This window comes from Nicotiana tabacum, chromosome 20 (genome assembly GCF_000715075.1).
Source record: "Nicotiana tabacum cultivar K326 chromosome 20, ASM71507v2, whole genome shotgun sequence".
NCBI classification, from domain to species: domain Eukaryota; kingdom Viridiplantae; phylum Streptophyta; class Magnoliopsida; order Solanales; family Solanaceae; genus Nicotiana; species Nicotiana tabacum.
In genome coordinates, this window is record NC_134099.1 from 151,745,513 (window position 1) to 151,753,283 (window position 7,771).

Below are 7,771 nucleotides of genomic sequence, written 5' to 3' on the forward strand. Positions count from 1 at the left end.
AACCAAGTGGGCATAGTAAGTTGGTTCCAAGGCTTGGAGGAAGTAGTCTACCATTTCGCTCTCCTTCATAGGAGGATCTACTCTTGCTGCCTGTTCTCTCCACCGAAAACCATACTCTCTGAAACTTTCATTGTGTTTCTTCTCAAATTTGGTCAAAGATAATCGATCTGGGATGATTTCCAGATTGTATTGGAAATGGTATGCGAATGCCTGTGCCAGGTCATCCCAGGTGTACCATCTTCCATGGTCCTGGCGTTTATACCACTCCAAAGCTGATCCGCTTAGACTTTTACTGATGTATGCCATTAATAATTCATCCTTTCCCCCAGCTCCTCGCATTTTGCTACAGAAACCCCTTAAGTGAGCTACCGGGTCGCCGTGCCCGCTGTATAAGTCAAATTTGGGCATCTTGAAGCCAACTGGCAATTGCACATTAGGGAATAAGCATAAATCTTTGTTAGCTACACTGACTTGCCCACCTAATCCCCGCATGTCACGGAACGATTGTTCTAGACTTTTGACCTTCCTGAACATCTCTTCTTGTTCAACATTTTTGGCTGGCTTGTCAATTTCGGTTGGGAGATCAAATCGAGGAGCAGCTGAATTGATTTCGGAGGCTTTAAAGGTAGGCTCCGGGGGGTAATATTGGTTGTCCTGGGCCTGGAATGTAGGCTCACTAGGAGATTTGTGAAATGTAGCAGGGGGAGGTGCTACGAAAATAGGAGTCATAGGTGGAGGAAAGTACGGAACTGGTTTTGGAGGTGGAGACTGTGGTGTCTGAGAGGTGGTGCCTCGGTAGTGCTGATAAATGGGGAAACTTGGGGATAATTCGGTGGTGATATTATCCTGAGTTTGGGTCATTGATGGAGAAGGGTTATTTGGGTAAGATGGGGGTAACTGTCCTGTAGACCAAGCTTGGTACATCTCAGCCATTTGCTGCTTGAGTTTAAACATCTCTTCTTTCATTTTCCCGACATCCATCTCTTCTATCTCCATACCTGTGTCAACATCTGGGATAGACATACTTTCGGGTATCGGTCCTTTTGATCTTGTGTGATAGTGATAATATGCCAGTATACTCTTTAGAGAAACTAACTGCTTGAATTCTGGAAATGGACAAACTTGTTAGTTGTGAGAGTTTAACACATATATAATCGCACGTTGAGATGCAATGCTCTTAGACAAATAATCCCTTTCTATTATGCATTTGCTCGGCTGCTTGTGTCGTCCCAGCCTTCTTGAAATTGTTATTCATTTTTATTTATTATATATATCTTTTATCGTGGTGGTCGAATCTGAGAGATTGCCTACGTATCATGCTCTTACATGAATCAGACCTTGCGTAGTTCGGACCAAATGCAATCATTTTTATTCATTACACAAAGATGGAATTACATTTGAAAAATTTAAGAAAATGGCTTGAAAACACACACACTTAAATAAAAGATACAATTCATAACATCTCACAACATGCCCCACTTTCCATTTTTGTTGTCGAATATTGGATTATCTGCTCAATGTGGTGCTTGACCCGGATGGCCTCCCAGCGTACGATACATCCTCTCCAACTCCATTGCTAGATGACGAGCAAAAGTGGGCGCATGCTCAGTAAATCTTTCATAATCCATTCCTTGGCAGTTTACATAACTTTGAGATGTGAAAACTGCCAGGTCGTGGATTTGTGCCCTGAAACCTTGGAGATGTTGGTCTTGGTCTTGCAATTGCAGCTGACGAGTGGTGGCTATATCTCTGACACGGTTCTCACGATCTAGAGCTGATTCTAACAAAGCTCGGAGTCTGGCCTGCTCTAATCTTGCTTGCGCTCTTTCCCTGTCGAGGTCTGCTTGTTGGTGTTCTCTGTTGCATCTTCTTGCCTCTTCTAGCTGTGCACGAAGCTGGTCTTCTGATCGCATCCAATAGTCTTTTTCCTTATTGAATTGTGCCTTGTCTTTTTCGGATTGCCTAGCTTGGCGTTCCTTGTTAGATCTGGCTTCTTCGTTTAATTGTTGGATCTTTTCTTTTGCTTTGCTCAATGCCCTTTTATTTTCCGCAAGAATGAAATCATAATCTTGCATTCTTTCAAAGAGATTGGCGATGTTTTTTTGATCCTTCCAGCTCCTCTTTGGCGTTTCAGAAACTCTTTTCATTTTTTGGAATCGAGCATGAAGATTTTCATTCTCACAAGCTAGACTCTTTTTCTTGCCTTCGACTTCTTGTTCTTGCAAATCTTTCTCCAAACTGAGGCTTCTTAGATTTTCTTTTAGGGCATGGATAGTTGCTTTGTACCCTTTTTCTTTTTCTCCCCAGATCAACCGCTCTTGGATTTTATCATTGAAGTTTTGAACATGGGGTCTTTTTGTTGGCCTTTTCAGCTCAGGTTCTGGTACATCATCCACGCGAGACCGTTTTTCAAACCACCTTGCATATCCAGGATTCATCTCACCTTTTGTAGTGTCTGGGACTTGAGTATCACTTTTCAAGTATCGACATCCATTCCACATCTGCTGAAGTAGAGCTTCGGGAATAGTGGCTTCTGGGTGTAATTCGATTACTTGCATACTCAAATCTTCATCATCAGGAACTATTTGATATCTCCCTAGTTGCCTTAAGACTCTTAGTGGTGCATACGGCTGAATGCTTCTTAATCCCAATAGTAGTAGATAACTATTTGAGGTTGACATATGTATTACTTCCCTCATCGGGAACCATCCCAGAGTCCATTCAATTTGATTTGCCGTTAAAGCCTTTAGATGAGATACCCATGCTTCTATTCCTTCTGGAGCTTGATAATTTTTTGTTCTTTCCTCATAGCTCTCGATGCAATTATCATTTTTTGACCCATATTGTATGATCTTGGGCTGTTGTTGGAGATGCTCCATCACCCACATTTGCAACAAAATTTTGCATCCTTCGAAGACCGTTGCTCCTGATTTACATAAAGTCAGAGCCCGATAAATATCTGATAGAATGATGGGGACAAGGGTGTGATTTTCTTTGGTGGTAAGGATTTGCACAACTTTTGTGGTGCGAATATCAATTGTTCGCTCTTTATTTGGGAAGACCATGACTCCTAGAAAAGCCACCATGAAAGCAAATCGACGGTGAATCTGCCAAGTGTCTTTGTTTTGCTTATTAGTAAGGCCTTTTTCATGAATTTCAAACCCATCTGACTTTCCGAACCTTGAATACAAAAAGTTGAAGGAACAACATCCATTGATGACATTGCTTTTCCTGATTTGACTGCTGATGTTCAAAAGACCGAAGAATCGATGTACCAAAGGAGCCTTTGTGAATATCAAGCTTTGATTTCTTAAACTTCCTTCAAAACCAGTATATCCAGCTATCTCCTCTAATGTAGGAGTAAGCTCGAAGTCAGAGAAACGAAAAACATTGTGAACAGGATCCCAGAAAGTTACTAACGCCGCAATCAGATCATCACGGGGTTTAACTTTCATAATGTCCGTGAGATTTCCCAAATGCTTGACGACCCATTTTTGACCGTCTTCGCCTAAATCATACCACCACATTTGAAGCTGACATAGAAATTCTTCCGTACTTGTGGATGAGGGGCTTTGTGTGATGCTCATTTTGTATCTGAAATTTAATTTTGATAAAGTCAAAATTCATTTTTTGAAAATTTATACTAAAAAAAAGTAATTTTCGAATTTTTTTTATTATTATTTATTAAATACCTTTATTTCAAGATTTAAAACCTTTTCTCTTTTTTTTTTTTCGAAATTTAAAACAACCCATTTTATTCCTTTCTTCTTACCATGATTTTATTTAAGCTGGTCAACAAGCATGTTTGAGGCAAATGAATGCACAAGTAACGAGTAGGATGCATCATGATGGTCTTTTTATTTTGGGTTCACCTGTCCTAGACAGACCCAACCCCTGTGTTGAGTCTCCAAGGCCAAATGCATATGATGCAAATATTCGTTCCTACTAGGGATCCGGTACATGGCTGAGTTATTCTAAGTGTAAAACCTTAGGTTGATTGTTCTAAACCTGGCTTACCCAAACGGACAGTTTGAGCCGAAGCGGGGGCAACGTACCGGGAGTACGAAAGTCTGCCCGGCCTAGTGACTTGTCCCAACTCCGTCTTATTTGGTACGACTCTAACAGAAAGGTGGGTCACGCGCACGTGTACACCATAAATTCAGAAGACTCAGAAAGAAGGGGGTTTCGTAGCAGTTGTATATATTCACAATTCAAATAATATTAAAGCGGTAAACAGCAACGTTTAGCATATTAGCATATAAACAGTTGAAAATCTCATAGTAAATAAAACCAATTAACACAAATATTTTAAGCTCGAATTCTTTAAACCCTGAACCACTGGTTCTGGGTTACAGTTTGACTTTTAGTCCCCAGCAGAGTCGCCAGAGCTGTCGCACCTCCTTTTAGCCGCGCCCGCGGGGCGCGCGGGGAGTTTTCTCCAATTGAAGGACAGTCGAAACGGGATTTGTTTATCTATTTTAGAGTCACCACGTGGGAATTTTAAGGCGTCCCAAGTCACCAATTATAATCCCTGAATCGAGGAGAATATGACTCTGTTTATTATTCTGCGAACCAGAAATCCTGAGTAAGGAATTCTGTTAATCCGGAAGAAGGTGTTAGGCATTTCCGAATTCCGTGGTTCTAGCACGGTCGCTTAACTGTTTTTATTATTGGCTTAATTATCTCGATTTTATTAAATACATTGATGTTACATGTTTTTACTACCGCTTATTGAGGACCCTTCTTTGAATCGAATTACGCGTACGTATATTCGTGTTTTAAATTTTACAAATGCGGAATTGTGTCACGCGTACGTGTACACGATAACTTTTAAACAATCGTTTTTCGAAATTGTGTCGAATCAAGAATATTTGTTTTTCTTGAATAGTGAACCGTACATCTCGGGTTTTTATGAAATTGATTTAACGCCTTTGAAAAAAATCCTTTTTATTAAATATCCGTTCGAAATTGCGCGTACGCATAATCCGAATTTTTACTTCTAAAAATATAATCAGGGTACGCGAACGTATCCCTAATCGCGCAAAATATTCGTAATAGTTTAGGGATTTTCCACAATTTGTTTATTATATTCATGTATTTCTTTTATGTGAAAATCATGAGAAACTCCTATTTAGAGGCCTATAAATTCTTTGAAAAGAATTCGCAATCTATTAAAGGTTGTTCGTCGAATATAATTTCCGAATATAAGTTATATTCATTCCAACTATTCAAATTCAAAGAATATAATAAAAATATGATTAATACTATTTTTAAACAAATATGACATATATATATATGCCCAAGAATAAATTGCATATGAAACTGAAAACAAATGATTCATAAAGGAAGGAAATATTTTCCGAGAATTTTCATTATTTACTTAATGCAAATTTATTTCTAATTATCATTGATGTAAAGCGTGGCAATTTATGCTTGTACATCTCTTTTCATTCTCATATACTCGCTTTTAATCTAATAGGCCTAATTATTTGATCAATTTGTCTTATGAAGGTAGATAGGCATCGAGTTATAATGGCTGAATTATTATACAAGTTAATTCAATAAAATTACCTTACATGCAACTTAACTGTATATCGTAAACATTCATGACGTTTTAACATTGTAATAAGCTACATCATATCACCTTTCGCCAACTTTTATACACACATCTATTATCTTATTAAAAATATACCAACAACACCATCTTAACCTTATTTAACAATAAATATCACTACTGTAGTTTTCTTGGCACTTCTACATCACTTCTTACTTAACCAACAACAAAATTTAAATAATGACCAACATTCATGCCATATTCCCTACTTCGACAATTTAATATGATTAAACTAATGAGATAATGAGCTAATATTATTACAAATCTTTATACGAACTTTCAAAGTAAGACAATTAGCTCATAGCTATCAAATTGAATTCACTACTAATTAACTAACATAAAATAAAAATGAAATTTAAATTGATGAACTTGGACAAATAGAAAACAGAATTTCAATTCAAACTTCATTGATGAGTCATGTTGAATCTCTTTCCAACTTAAAATTTAAAAGACATGTACCTGAAAATGAAGGTGGAAGGAATAAATTTCAGCAGTAGCAGCAGTAACCAATTCAGCCAAATACCAGTATTCCCACAGATTTAAACAATAATAAGATCCGAAGAAAGCAGATGCACAGTATAGTTATTTTTTTTTTAAAAGACACTTCAGATATTAACTGAATCAGTGGAACCAAGTAAGGTTGAACAGATTCAACAGAAGAAACAATATTTCAGATTTCAATTTCTTTTCAGTTTCAAATTCCCATTTTTCTGATTTTTTTTTCTGCTGTTGTATATCTGTGTGTGTGTATGACTGTTATTTTTGTTCCTTTTCTGTTTCTTCTTCCTCTCCTAAATTCTCTCAAACTAATCTTCTTCTGAAAACTGATTTCCTTCCCTCTGAAAAAACTGATTAAAACTCTCCTTCTGTCTGAAACTGTATTCAAGTTTTCTAAAAAAAAAAACTCCTTAAAAACTCTCTTAAAAATTCTCTCCTCTCCTAGTCTCTCTTAAGGTCTGCCCCTTTTAAGCTGTCCAGCTCCTGTATTTATACAGGGCTGGTTGCACCTTTGTCATGGTGGCTGGACCCTTTATCCCTTTTAAAAATTAGAAAGTTTCCATTAAAACTACTTTTTAATACTTTATGTGATCCTAACATGATTTTCAGCAGCCCCATTATCCCTTGTTCCCCCTTTATTACTTAAATATAGCCATTAACACTCCATTATCAACCCACTATTATATCATATTTCCCTCACTGTTTTATCCCAAAAATACCCCAGAAATCCTACTGTAATTCTGTTATTACTGCCTTTAAACTCAGAATTTCACAGTACAGATTTTACAATCTGTTTAAGCAGCTATAACCAATCCTAAAGTTTGGACTGAATTCTGATTAAAAAGGGTAACTCCTAACACAATTACATTCAATCAAACATTGATAGAATCATACTGAATTCAGAAACAATCATTATAGCAACATATTACACTGAGTTCAGTAACTGAGCTTTAACTTTGAACAATAAATCAAACAAACACAGGATCATTGTCAATGCTGACAATGCCCTGAAACTTTAATGTTCAGACAATAACATATATACAACACTTATTTTGACAGATTCATATTAATGTAAATAAGGGTGATTTAACTGACGAGTATTAATTTAAACTGATTATATACAACAATTGTCCATAATTGGTCTAAAACAATAGAAGCAGACTGTTTTTATTAGCATTATCATAAGTGAGAATTCATAATATAACTAATCGACGAACTTAATCGAGTCGATTACTTACATTATGAACAATCACAACCAACTGAAACAGTTTCATATTTGACCATATAGACGGGCATGAGACAAAGGTGACAGAATTAATCAAATAAAATCATGAAAAATTAACAAGCTATTAAGACAAACAATAACACACGTAGAATACACAAAATAATAGAAAAAATACCTTTGAATCTTTTAATCCGACTCGAACTCAGCTTGGATTTGGATTTTTGTTTGAAATCAAACAGACCTTAGTCGAAGTATTTTCCACTGAAAATACTTCGACTAAGGTCGATTGAACCTCAATCTTTACTTAATCTGAACAGAATCCGGAAGTTTAGTATTTTTAGGGTTCTTAAAAATTCGATTTGGGATTTAACCCTTTCTGGTCAGATTCGAGAAGAACCAAACATGACACAAGGGTGAGGGTAGCCTAGGGGTCA